Source organism: Lithobates pipiens, unplaced genomic scaffold (genome assembly GCF_037356315.1).
Source record: "Lithobates pipiens isolate NorthernLeopardFrog02 unplaced genomic scaffold, aLitPip1_a1.2 Scaffold_23, whole genome shotgun sequence".
Classification (NCBI taxonomy): Eukaryota; Metazoa; Chordata; class Amphibia; order Anura; family Ranidae; genus Lithobates; species Lithobates pipiens.
Window position 1 is genome coordinate 281,577,981 of NW_027507785.1, and position 12,661 is coordinate 281,590,641.

General features: G+C 45.4%; 1 pseudogene; it reads left to right on the forward strand.

Annotated features, from left to right (window-relative positions):
* The first annotated feature begins 6,222 nt into the window (after positions 1-6,222).
* LOC143926482 (U2 small nuclear ribonucleoprotein B''-like) lies at positions 6,223-9,489 on the forward strand (annotated as a pseudogene).
* Positions 9,490-12,661: the final 3,172 nt, after the last annotated feature.

Here is a 12,661-nt window from a genome sequence, read left to right on the forward strand (position 1 = left end):
AAAAAAAAGTAAAACAAAAATGTCATTCAGTAACAGTTTAAGCAGCCATTACAGTGGGGCCTAGCACCAATGTGAATGACAGCGGCAGGAGTGTTTGCATTCCCGCTGCTGTCACCTGTGAGTGGCTGGCCTTGGCTCTGAGCCGATGCGCTTCAATGCCCACCGCAGTTATCTTTGGCTGTCTGTGGTCTGTGATTACCTGCGGCGATCGCCGCTGGATGCACACAAAGTGCAACTAGCAGCAATCACCGCAGGCAATTACTGGCTGTGTGGAGAGCCACACATTGCTGCTGCCACCCTAAAATGAACCATCCAGGGCTCGGTGGTCGCATCTAGCCTCTCATAGGTGGCAGAAACAGCAGCAGAATGAGCTAGTCCCCTGTGCTATTGCTGCCTTACATCTGCTTTAACGAGCCTCAGAGTGAACTTGAAAGAATACAGTTACAGAAGCTGCACTTTCCAAACTTTTTTTTAAAAGATGCAGTCTCCAGGTTTGTCATACTAATCCTGTCTTCACCACCCAGAGAAGCACAAACGTTTGAACACTGAGGAACCCTCGAGATACATTTCAGGACTCAGTAAACCCCCAGTTATACTTTATCTACAGATCATGATAGTTGTAGATGTGAGAGTAAAAAAAAAGAATAAGACCCCTTTCATACAAAGGGCATTTTGCAGGCGCTATAGCGTTAGAAATAGTGCCTGCAATCCGCCGTAAAACAGCTGCACCATTGTCTGTAGTGTGAAAGCCCCCAAGGGCTTTCAAACTGCAGCGGTGCGCTGGCAGGACGTCAGGAAAAATCCTGCCAGCAGCTTCTTTGGAGCGGTGTGTTTACCGCTCCTCCACCGCTGCTCCCCATTGAAATCAATGGGGCAGCGCTGTAATACCGCCGGCAAAACGCTGCTATTGCGGCATATTGCCAGTGGTTTTAACCCTTTCTTGGCCGCTAGCAGGGGTAAAATCTCCCCGCTAGCAGCCGAAATGCGCCGCAAATCCGACAGTAAAAGGCCGCTAAAAATAGCGACGTTTTACCGCCGACGCTATAGGCGTGGTGTGAAAGGGGTCTAAGGAACATGATGCACTGAGCATAATTGACAGGTCTGCTCTTTACAACTAAATTATTTTCGGAGATAGTGAAATTAAACAGTAATAATGGCCAGAAGGTCAATGCAGACAGTGAAAATTGTGATCCCCAGTAGAAATGTGCCCTCCTTAAATTGATGCTTAGAGGAGAAAGGACTTCTTTGGTGGTTAGTAAAATGCTCTCTTACATTGGTGGTCAGTAAAGATGGACCTTCTTGTATAGGTGGTAAATGAGGAAGGGCCTTTGAGTATAGGTGATCAGCAGAGAAAGGCCTTCTTGTATAAATGGTCAGTAGAGAAGGGCCTTCTTGTATAGATGGTCAAAAGAGAGGGCTTTTTTCTTTAGGTGATGAGTGGAATGTTCTCTTACATTGTAGTTGGTAGAGAAGGACCTGCTTATATAGGTGGCCAGTGGAGAAGGGCCTTCTTCGATTGTCTCCCTTACAGATAGCTAAAACATTTTCTGGTACCAGTGGTTGTTTACTGGACACACAGAAACTGCTCATCGCTCAAGAATTTCTTCCTCTGGAGGAACCCTAGTTGAAAAATGCTAACCTAGAGTGTCACTGACCTGAAATGGATGTAAAATCAGAGTAGATCAATACCAAACCAGGATTACAGTGCTAGAGCCTGTATCTTTTCCATACTCCAATATATGTGATTGAGGCTGTGTACCTTTACCTTAGTCAAGATTATTAAATGTTCAACTTTGAAAGACGTTTGATACATTTTCTGCTGTGAATAATTCTAACTGTTCGGGTTACAGTGAACCTTTTCTCAGAATTTATTTCTATAAGTGTCAAATTCGTTTTTTGGCTTTGGTGCAGGAATATAATTTATAAATTATTAAAATAATAGGCTGCAAAAATACATGTCTGACCTGTAGAAATAACACCCATTTTTGCTTGAATAACCAGTGCTGTCTATCTCTCAAGGAGATCTGCAAGGCATAATTGGAAATAATTCTAAATTTTTTTGTCCTTGTCAAGAAATGTCAAGGGCTTTGAAAAACAGCACTTTCATTCATTTCCACAGCAGTTTATCATTTCATATAATAAGAGATTACAACTATATTCTAGGCAGATATATAAAAAGCACAATTTCAGTTAGTTGCAAATTTGTTAAAGAAGAAATTATTTTTACATATGGTTGGTAACAATAGCTAAACCTCTTGATATCGCCCTCTTGAAATCCCCTAAACAGCAACACTTAGGCCGCGTACACACGGGCGGACTGTTCGCCCAACCTTGTCCGCTGAACAGTGTTTGGGCGGACAGTCCGCTCGTGTGTGGGCTTTCAGCGGACAGTTTCAGCGGACAGTTTGACGGACAAAGTCTTTCGGAAATTCCGAAAAACTGTCCGCTGAAACTGTGTTTGAGCGAACAGTCCGCCCGTGTGTAGGCTACTTTCGAAATGAGCAAACTGTTCCCGCTCGGAGGAAAGTCTGCTCATTTCGAGCGCGTGTGAAGGTAGGCGGGGCCCGCGACGGAGACGTCGCGGGCTCCGCCGCCTGGAATGGGCTTAAAGGGGAACCCCAACGCCGAAAAAATCGGCGTGGGGGTTCCCCCAAAGTCCACAACAGACCCTTGTCCGAGCACGCTACCCGGCCGGCCAGGAAAGGGGGGCGAGCGAGCGCGCCCCCCCTCCTGAGCCGTACCAGGCCGCGTGCCCTCAACATGGGGGGGTGCCTTGGGGAAGGGGGGGCCGCGCGGCCCCCCCACCCCAAAGCACCTTGTCCCCATGTTGATGAGGACAAGGGCCTCTTCCCGACAACCCTGGCCGTTGGTTGTCGGGGTCTGCGGGCGGGGGGCTTATCGGAATCCGGGAGCCCCCTTTAAGAAGGGGGCCCCCGGATACCGGCCCCCCACCCTATGTGAATGAGTATGGGGTACAATGTACCCCTACCCATTCACCTGTGAAATAAAGTACAAAAAAAAACACAACACAGGGAAAAAATATTTTATTGCACAGCTCCGGGGGTCTTCCGTCTTCGGGGGTCTTCTCGCCGGACTCCTCCGCTATCTTCGTGTAGCTCTTTTGCTAGCGGAGGAGTCCGGCTTTCTTCCTCCCCGCCGCCGGCCTCTTCTCCCGACTTCGGGGGTCTTGTCCCCCTCTTCGGTTCTTCTGCCGGGCCACCGCGCCTTCTTGTAGCTCTTTTGCAGGCGGTGGCCCGGTCTTCTGTCGCCGCTGCCTTCCGTTCTTCTGTCGCCGCCTTCGGTTCTTCTGCCGGGCCACCGCGCCTTCTTGTAGCTCTTTTGCAGGCGGTGGCCCGGTCTTCTGTCGCCGCTGCCTTCCGTTCTTCTGTCGCCGCCTTCAGTTCTTCTGCCGGGCCACCGCGCCTTCTTGTAGCTCTTTTACAGGCGGTGGCCTGGTCTTCTGTCGCCGCTGTCGCCGTCGCCGCCTTCCGTTCTTCTTCTTCTTCTTGTTCTTCTTCTTCTTCTCCAGGAGATGTTGACACGTCGCTCTCTCCGGCCGGAATGCCAGAGCCGCGCTGTGCGGTCACTTATATAGTGACAATGGGGCGGGGTCACATGGTATATGTCACATGGGTTGGTCACATGGTGACCCCGCCCCCTTACGATGTCAAAGTCCCCATGTGACATCAACCCATGTGACCAACCCATGTGACATATACCATGTGACACCGCCCCATTGTCACTATATAAGTGACCGTACAGCGCGGCTCTGGCATTCCGGCCGGAGAGAGCGACGTGTCAACATCTCCTGGGGAAGAAGAAGAAGAACAAGAAGAAGAAGAAGAACGGAAGGCGGCGACGGCGACAGCGACAGCGGTGACAGAAGACCGGGCCACCGCCTGTAAAAGAGCTACAAGAAGGCGCGGTGGCCCGGCAGAAGAACCGAAGGCGGCGACAGAAGAACGGAAGGCAGCGGCGACAGAAGACCGGGCCACCGCCTGCAAAAGAGCTACAAGAAGGCGCGGTGGCCCGGCAGAAGAACCGAAGAGGGGGACAAGACCCCCGAAGTCGGGAGAAGAGGCCGGCGGCGGGGAGGAAGAAAGCCGGACTCCTCCGCTAGCAAAAGAGCTACACGAAGATAGCGGAGGAGTCCGGCGAGAAGACCCCCGAAGACGGAAGACCCCCGGAGCTGTGCAATAAAATATTTTTTCCCTGTGTTGTGGTTTTTTTTGTACTTTATTTCACAGGTGAATGGGTAGGGGTACATTGTACCCCATACTCATTCACATAGGGTGGGGGGCCCGTATCCGGGGGCCCCCTTCTTAAAGGGGGCTCCCGGATTCCGATAAGCCCCCCGCCCGCAGACCCCGACAACCAACGGCCAGGGTTGTCGGGAAGAGGCCCTTGTCCTCATCAACATGGGGACAAGGTGCTTTGGGGTGGGGGGGCCGCGCGGCCCCCCCTTCCCCAAGGCACCCCCCCCCATGTTGAGGGCACGCGGCCTGGTACGGCTCAGGAGGGGGGGGCGTGCTCGCTCGCCCCCCTTTCCTGGCCGGCCGGGTAGCGTGCTCGGACAAGGGTCTGTTGTGGACTTTGGGGGGACCCCACGCCGTTTTTTTTCGGCGTAGGGGTTCCCCTTTAAGTCCATTCCAGGCGGCGGAGCCCGCGACGTCTCCTTCGCGGGCCCCGCCTACCTGTACACGCGCTCGAAATGGGCGGATTTGCCTCCGCCTTACGTGGGCGAGTCCGTTCATTTCAAAAGTTGAGCGAACTGTTTGGCAAACAGTTCGCTGAAACAGTCCGCTCAAAAAGTGCCGTGTGTGGCCATGTCCGTCCATGCTAATTTTGAGCGGACTGTTTGCCGAAACTGTTTGACGAACAAAGTTGGGCGAACAGTCCGCCCGTGTGTACGCGGCCTTAGACTGGAGGGGAAGAGGCAGCACTGCAAGGCTATTAGATTCTGCTGCATCTTAAAGAACTTTGCATACAATACTTGAAACCACCACTAGCACGAGAGGAGAACACATGGATGACAGCAACAGTGCTCTGCTGCCCTTTAATTGTGCAATCACAGGCTGTGTCAGGTACTAGATCAAAGAAATCCCACTGCTTCAAGCCCCAAACTTGCTTATTGGGTGCTCCACAGCTCTGGGTGCCAGTTAACAAAGAACTCAGCCAGTATAGCAAGGATAAAATGCAAAACTTGAAAGTCTTTCCATTGTAATTGGGTTTAATCAATGCAGCCAACTAACACAATCACTGCCATAAACCACTTGACACTGATGTGTTTCACCCAAATTGGGCTTATTATTTGGTATCTGGTAGGGCTGGGCGATTTCCCCCCCCAAAAAAAAAAATCTGCGATTTATTTTTATTTTTTTATATATTAAAGTGCATCAACAAACAAAATTGCAAAGACAAACCCTTTCTCTAACTGAAAAGTCAAGTAAAGCGGCACATTAATACACATACTACAGGAGAGGGTCAGAGAGTACAGACATACTGCGGGAGATTACCAGAAACTGCGGACATACTGCACAAAATTACCAGACTACGGACATACTGCACAAGATTACCAGAGATTGCAGACATACTGCACGAGATTATCAGACACTGTGGACATACTGCATGAGATTATCAGAGACTGTGGACATACTGCACGAGATTATCAGAGACTGTGGACATACTGCACGAGATTATCAGAGACTGTGGACATACTGCACGAGATTATCAGAGACTGTGGACATACTGCACGAGATTATCAGAGACTGTGGACATACTGCAAGAGATTATTAGACATTGCGGACATACTGCACGAGATTATCAGAGACTGTGGACATACTGCACGAGATTATCAGACACTGTGGATATACTGCACGAGATTATCAGACACTGTGGATATACTGCACGAGATTATCAGACACTGTGGACATACTGCACGAGATTATGAGACACTGTGGACATACTGCACGAGATTATCAGAGACTGTGGACATACTGCACAAGATTATCAGGCCCTGTGGACATACTGCATGAGATTATCAGACACTGTGGACATACTGCACGAGATTATCAGACACTGCGGACATACTGCATGAGATTATCAGAGACTGTGGATATACTGCATGAGATTACCTGTGAATTGGGGCCCCAATGACAGCTTTGCAGAGTGCACTGCACAGAGGACACAGGAGGCTGCATTCGCGCTCTAGTTAGCAAAGTGGGGGCAGGGCTGGGAGCTCCACTCGGAACAGAATGGCTGTAGTTAGAGCAGTGATCGGAGTGGGTGCGTCAGGGGAGCTTCTGAACCCACCCCCAGACTTCTGTATTCCCCAGCCAGTATAGAGAGGGTGGGGCCAGGAGCTCCACTGCCACTCCCACTCCGATCACTGCTCTAACTACAGCCGTTCTTTTCTGAGCATACAGGCTACATGGGGTAGAGTCAGCGCGTCAGTGGAGCTCCCGGCCCCGCCCCCTCGCTACTGCCTAGATCGGGAATACAGCCTCCCGTGTCCTCTGTGCACTCTGCAAACCCGCTTGTTTTGCCTGTCCTGTTGCGACGGGCCTGCGGACATGCCCCCTGCTACGGAAACTCTGAAAGGAAAATAAATCTAAAAAATAGATTTTCCTCAAATCTGAATTGATTTGAACTCCCAACTTGATTCAAGATTAAAATCAATTTTTTCCCCAGCCCTAGTATCTGGTTACCTTGCACCTGTGCACAACTATTGGTAGCCAATTAATTTTCCAGAGCACAGCACAGTCACTGGGATCAATTTGGGGTCTTTCCTCCCCACATGGTCCAGTGAGAGATACAGTCCTCCTCCAGATCTGATCCCTTGTGCTGAGGTCCTGCACTCAGCTTCTAGCCAGATCCATTCAGACCCTCAGCCCTGATTCCACTGAGGTCTCAAGAACAGCTCACAGAACAGTTTCTTGTCTCTCCAACTTGTCTTGGTAATATGGGACTGTCTTTTATGCCGTTGCACACAATTTTCTTTTCACATCATCACCCTTGCTAACTGGATTGATTTACATATCACCATGTGCACTGCTTTGTTATTATTAGAAAATGGCTTCTTCGCATCTTTATTCCATTCTCTCATCACTTTTTATAGTATACTGATCTTCCATTTATTCATTATAGACTCCATGACAGTCACCACTTTATCCACCACTGGGACTCACCGTGAAGTCTGGCTATCTGTATTAAGGGGCGCTCTGTGTGTGTGCCTTATTGCCGTGCAGCTTGACAACTGCCTCAGCTCCCGGGACTGACTACCCTTCTGGCCCTGGCCCCCTACTCACTATTCTTTAGAGTATTTGTAAGTATTTAGGACTGGCATATTTGCCTTTTCCTGTTCTGTGTAGTGCCACATAAGTTTAAGTATATTTTTTATAGCTACTCTTGAACCTTCACCCTGATGAGTCTTTACACACGAAACGCGTCGGAATCTAGGTTGCAGATACACCAATCTGCACCAGCAATCACTTCAGATTACTATGTACATCAACTATACACATACTATTCTACTTTACCTGCTCTCATTGCAATGTGCTGTCATTATGTTGTCTGTATATATACGAATCTACAGAATCTATTTACCATTATTTTTTACAATATTACTTGTTGCCAAGTTGATATATTCTCATGTATCTTTGATGTTTATTATACATGTAGATGCAGCATGTGTTTACACACATGATCAATACCTTTTACTTGTCTTGTACCATTGATACGTACTTTTACATCTTTGCATGTTATTAAATGTTCTGCTATCAATTCACCTCCACAATGTCACTAGTTTCATTTAAAGTCCCAAGTTCCTTTTCTCTGTACTTGAACCCAGGATGGAAGCACACTACGCATCTAAAGTCCTAAAAATTCCCCCCTTTAGTTAACTTACATTTACAGGTATGCATACTGTATGTACAAGCTTTTACACATGTAAATTACTGACTTCAGAGACAGGTTTTTCTATTTTCATTTGAGGGATCAGAACGCAGCAAAGTTTACTGATATTACTCACTGTGTGCATGGGCCTATGGAAAGCAATAGAACTGCTCTCAGATCCAGAAAAAAAAACACACTTCTGAAAAAAGAGCTGTATATTTGGTGACTGTGTGCATGAGCCATACCTCCCAACTCTCTGAGATGAGAAAGAGGGATAACTTCTAAAACAATGTATTTAGACGGTGGAGGCATCGCTGCCATGCCCCCAAACCATTTAGAATATACTGTAGAAGCATATGTACCCGGTTTAAAAAGAATTGAAAAAATTGATATCTGGCTAAATCATACTGTTTATATTAACAACTTAAATGATAAAGTTAAGAAAGACAAACTAAAGAGATCTCTGTATGCATTCTTTTCCTAATTTGGTCATGTAATGGACATTATGGCTTTAAAGACCATGAAGAAGAGGGGATAAGCCTTTGTAATATTTAAGGAGCTGTCAGAAACCATGAATCAGACCGAGACAGAAGTACAATTAAATCGCACTTGTTTATTAAATAAAAATAAAAAGGTAAATAGAAAAAGCGTAGTCAAAGCATAGCCAGAGTCCAGTAACCGGATCAAGTAGTCAGCCAGGCCAGAGTTCAATAACCAGATCGGGTAATCAGCCAGGCCAGAAGTCATCCAAGTAGAGCAACAGCAAGCAGGATAAGGAGCCAAAAGGGATGTCAGAAAGCCAATCTTTAAACAGAGCCGCAGGAGATGGTTTCTTGTGATGTGACCAAGGCGAAGGCAGAGGTGAAGTGAGCTGGACAGCTTTAAGTAGGCAGGTCAGAGGAGCATGATCAGTAACAGCTGGTAACAGTGGAGAGAGATGAGAGCTGGCAATTAACCGACAGCTGAGCAGCCAGCCCAGAGAAGGAAGGGCTAAGCCAGCCTTGACAGCAGCTCAGTTCATCTACTTGTGTTTTATGACAACTACAAGGATTTCCATTTTTTGATAAACCAATGCAAATTCAGTATGCAAAGTCTTACTCTGATTTCGTGTCCAAGATGCGTGATTTGCAGATAAAGAGAAAAAGAACAAACCCCAAAACCAGGCTACAAATGCAGGAAATAAAATACCTGTACAGGTTCCGGGACAGGAAACTGACAATGCAGCGCCAGGATCAGCACAGAGCCAGCAGGTGCCTGACAACCCACCAAATTACATCTTATCCTTGAATAACTTGCCTGAAGAAACCAATGAGATGATGTTGTCAATGTTGTTTAACCAATTCCCTGCTTTCAAAGAGGTTTGCCTAGTTCCCCAAATACATGATATTTGCCTTTGTAGAGTTTGAGAATGAGACCCAGGCAGGCTCTGCTCAGGATGCACTTCAAGGTTTTAAGATTGCGCCATCACATGCAATGAAGATCACATATGCTAAAAAGTGAAAACCGTTGCAATTTCTGGACTTTATTCATGGCTTTTAATTGTTCAAGAATTCATATTTGCTGTTGAAATATTGAACTTCTATAGGTATTGTTTTATGTCAGATTGTCATTTTTGTACAAATAAATGTTTTTTTTTAAAAAAAAAGAATGTACTGTATATGTATAAAATACTGTTACTAGTTAACGCTAAAAGAACTTTCCACTGACAAGATCTGCCAGGAAAAAAATTCTGGTGCTGCCATTTGCACTGCTGGCAATACTAGTATGCTCTACGGAGCAAGGGAATATACAGCAGGTAGAATAAGTATTGGATATGTCACCATTTTTCTAGGTAAATATATTTCTAAAGATGCTATTGACATGAAATATTCACTGTATGTCGGTAACAACCCATGGAATCAATACATACAAAGATACCAAAACAAATAAGTTCAGCAATTAAGTTATGTGTACAAAAATGGAATGACAGGAAAAAAGTATTGAATGGGAAGAAAGAAAGGTGCAAAAATGCATAAAAAGCCAAGACACCAGCTGAAATCTATCAGTAATAAAGGAATACTGCCCCTTGTCAGTGCAAATTAATATCGGCTGATTCAGTCTCAACTGATGGCCTATAAATAAAGTGTTTCATTACCAAGATGTCAAACAAGAAACATCTCATGATGGGTAAAAGCAAAGAGTTCTCTCGAGACCTTTGCAACCTATTGTTGCAAAACATATTGATGGCATTGGTTACAGAAGGATTACTAAACTTCTGAATGTTCCAGTGAGCACTGTTGGGGCTATAATCCAGCAGTGGAAACAACATCATTACATTATAAACCAGCCATGACCAGGTGCCCCTTACAAGATTTCTCACAGAGGATGAAAAGAATTATCAGAAAAGTTGTCCAAGAGCCAAGGATCATTTGTGGAGAGCTTCAGAAAGACCTAGAAGAAGCAGGTACAATTATTAAAAAAAAAAAAACAATAAGTAATGCACTGAACCGCCATGGCCTATATGCACGCTTACCACACAAGACTCCATTGCTGAAGAAAAAGCATGTTGAAGCTCGTTTAAAGTTTTCTGCACAATATTTAAACAAGCCTGTGAAATACTGGGAGATTATAGTCTGGTCAGATCAGACCAAAATTTAACTCTTTGAATGCCATAAAACACCATGTTTGGAGGTCAAATGACACTGGACATCACCCCCAAAAACACACCCAAACCAACATTTATAAAGTGAAGTTTGGGGATGGGAACATCATGGTTTGGGGCTGTTTTTCAGCATACAATACTAGCAAACTTCATGTCATTGCAGGAAGGTTGAATGGAAAAAAATGTACCAAGACATTTTTGGTACATTCTGCTGCCACCTACCAGGATGATAAAGATAAAACGAGGTTGGACATTTCATCAGGACAATGATCCCAAACACAAAGCCGAGGAAACTTTCAATTGGTTTCAAAGAAATATAGTTGCTAGAATGGCCCAGCCAATCACCTGACTTGAATCCATTAGAAAATCTATGGAAATAACTAAAGATCAGAGTTCATAGAAGAGGCCCACGGAACCTTCAAGATTTGAACTGTTTGTGTGGAAGAATGGTCCAAAATCACACCTGAGCAAAGCATATGACTAGTTTCTCCATACAGGAGGCATCTTGAAGCTGTCATTACCAACAAAGGATTCTGTAACAAGTATTAAATACATTTCAGTTAGCGTGTTCAATATTTTTTTCCCTTTGTCATTCCGTTTTATTACCCATAACTTCATTTCTAAACTTATTTGTTTTGGATTCTTTGTATGTATGGATTGCATGGGTTGTTACCGACATGGTGAAAATTTCATGTCAATAGCACCTTTAGAAATATATTTACCTAGAAACATGGAGACTTGTTCAATACTTATTTTACCAGCTGTATTATATACATAAATATAGAAGAAGGCATATATGGGTTGTTTAATCATCACAACTAAAAACGTGTTGGAAAATGTAGTATTTTATTTAAGAACACACTAACCTGTTTCTTTTTTTTCCACCACAATCCATCAACTATTGACAATGTGTGTTGAAAAGGCTTGTTTGTCTGCCTGCATTGTGACCATATAGAATACTTGACTTTCCAGGATGCTGGAGCAACACTGGAGCAAGTTCAAGTTCCAGTTTACTACTATACCACACATTTGTGCCTTGCCACTTGAGGACTTGCAAGTAAACATGTCATGAGAGAAAACATGGCTCTGACAGCAATAGGGTTAATGTAAACCCGCCATTGTCTGGTTGTCATGCTGATTTTAGCTTCATTGCATTCCGAGTCATTGATCCAGTGTGTTTATCAGATGTGTCAGACAAAAAGTAAGATGTTATTGGTCAGTAAGGATTTGCACAACGGCCAGGCAACTAACATTCATACAGGGGGGAATCTCCTTGACATTCAAACCAAACCCTTCATCAAGGATAGGAGTCTGGGGTCTAGTATATATTTTTAGGGGGACTCCCTTTGCCTTTTTTGTGGGATCCCTACTAAAGCTAGTATCACATCTGTGTGCTTTATAGTGAGTTTGCAGAAAATGCACCAAAATCCATTTACCATTATTTACTATGGGTCCTATTCACATCTATACAATTGCCTGCAGTGCGTTTTTGGAAAATGTACAGGGATTTTTTTTAGCTCGTTTTTGGCTCCATAGACTTCAGTGGAACCACACAAAGAAGGTAGATGGAGGAATCCTCCCGTGCCAGGGCATTGTATTCTGACAGCATGATTCTCCACTGTCAGAATACATGGATCAGTGTGTGGGTGGGGTTTAAGGTGCCCTAGTAGGGACATTGTCGAACTGCAATCGCTAATGTCTGTATTACAGGCAGGAGCCATGGTCATGTGAAATCATCATTAGGACGGTACTCTGGACTTAGAAGCGAACAGAGCAACTTGCACAGTTAACACTTTGCACTCCATGGCCATACTTCTTGTATTGTTCACACTAATGCACTGCGGACACAACTTCTGTTAGAGCTCACCTCTCCACAGGTGTGCAGCATTTCTAAGCTGGTACTGCAGAGCGTGTATCTGTCTTTGCCAACTCAGCAGTCCCGTCACCTCACTTCCCATGACAATGTTCTGAATGTACTAATAGATGCAGGAAGCACACTTCTCCATAACTCCATGCTGATCCTCCCAGGGCCCCTCTACATCTCTCTCTGTGACTCCAGACAAGGTCCCTAGCTACTCTGTGTCATAAGGTCGATCCCAGTATGTGGTGAACCAGTCGCTAGTGAAG